At 28.9% G+C, this 1,567-nt stretch overlaps 1 protein-coding gene across 3 annotated transcripts in view; it reads right to left on the bottom strand.

Annotated features, from left to right (window-relative positions):
- The window catches only part of LOC101490865 (polypyrimidine tract-binding protein homolog 3-like), an 8,379-nt gene extending 8,122 nt beyond the window's left edge, over window positions 1–257 (bottom strand). Inside the window, exon 1 of one of the 3 annotated variants that reach the window (XM_012712721.3) lies at window positions 85–257. The gene's annotated coding sequence lies outside the window, so the exon portion shown is untranslated. The remainder of the gene's footprint in view (window positions 1–84) is intronic. The other 2 variants (XM_012712723.3, XM_012712722.3) reach the window with 2 other exon arrangements.
- Window positions 258–1,567: the final 1,310 nt, after the last annotated feature.

Here is a 1,567-nt window from a genome sequence, read left to right as displayed (position 1 = left end):
AAGAGTGTAATGACACAAAGCAAAAGGGAGTCTTGAATTTGTAACAAAGAGTGTAAAACATGCATCAAAACCGTGGAATCTTACAAATTGTAGAAAACGAGAAGATAACAGTGAGAAGCAGCAAGAGAGAAAGTTAGATGTGCTTTTCAATTTCAATGGTGTCGTGAATTTCTTGCCCTATGTAAACTACTAACCCCAAAACTTAATTTTTCACATCACAATTTTTATGTCAAATATCATAAATATCAAAGTAAAAATGTTTACACGTTAACACATTACAACATTATATAATTTTAGTGATTGATATTATAAATATTGAATAATTTAATCTTAATAATTGTAATTGATATGAATTTAAAATTTGACATCAAAAACAAAATATTATTTTCTTTAATTTTAAGAGTGAAGATTCATTTAGTCTTTGAAAAAATAAAGGTAACTTTTAAGTATATCTGAAAATTTACCAAGACAACGTAGGGCATGTTTGAAATATTTTTATATTTTAGTTTTTAAAAATTATTTTACAAATTTGATTTAGAAAACTGTTTTAAAGAATAGAATTAAGAAAAAAAAAAGCTTATTTGAAAGACTTGTTTCTAAAATCAAATTTTTGACTAGAGAGTTAAAAAAACTGAAAAATAAATAGTAAAATACCATTTATCTGTTTTGTTTTTTTAGTTTTAAAAAGTATAATATTAAAAATAATTTTACAAAACAGTTTTTAAAAACAAGAAATCCAAACAAGTTTTTTAGTTTTTAAATTTTTAAAATACTAAAATAGAGTTTCTGGAATGTGAATCAAACAAGTCCTTAGTCTCTACCTTTTTTATTCTTTTTTGGATGATGAAGAAAATATGGAGAAAAATAAAGAAAATGAAAATGAGAGAAAATAAGTTTTTTTTAATGAAAAATAGAAAATAAGTACGCCGATCGGGCTAACTATATACACCACACTAATTGTAAAGAATGTTTTGACGACCACGGGGACTTAGGGCGTCAACTTCCTAAACAACCATCTTCCTCATGACATAGTGAATCGGTTGATAACTATTCCAGCACCTACAAATACTGATGGCGCAGACTCCATTGGGTGTGGTGGTACTAATACTTGTTATTTCACTATTCAAATTCCAAAGTGCTTATAATCTTCAGATGGAGTGAAGAGCGGCTATAGATGGAAAGTGGATTTGTATGTGGAAAGGTCCACACATAATCCAAACCTTTGTGTGGCTTGTTGTCCATGAACGCCTCTTAGCAGACTATTGTCGTAACCAGTGGGGTATCAGCGTTTCATCCATGTGTTCTACTTGCAGAAATGGAGATGAAACAATCAGTTATGTTCTAAGGGATTGCATTCATGCCACACAATTTTGAATTGCGTTAGTGGATCATATGCATATTACTATTTTTTTTACTTTTACTTGCAGATATTGAATCTTGAACAACCTCGAGCATAAAAAAATAGTAGCATACAACAACGACTGTCAAACTATCTTTATGATAGTTTGATGACAACTATAGACATGGAGGAACAAAAGTATTTTTTAAGATGGATTTTATTGTTCGA

The sequence above is a fragment of the Cicer arietinum genome, chromosome 2 (genome assembly GCF_000331145.2).
Source record: "Cicer arietinum cultivar CDC Frontier isolate Library 1 chromosome 2, Cicar.CDCFrontier_v2.0, whole genome shotgun sequence".
Taxonomy (NCBI): domain Eukaryota; kingdom Viridiplantae; phylum Streptophyta; class Magnoliopsida; order Fabales; family Fabaceae; genus Cicer; species Cicer arietinum.
The sequence above is the reverse complement of the archived record's forward strand: the minus strand, read 5'-3'. Positions and strand labels throughout refer to the sequence as shown.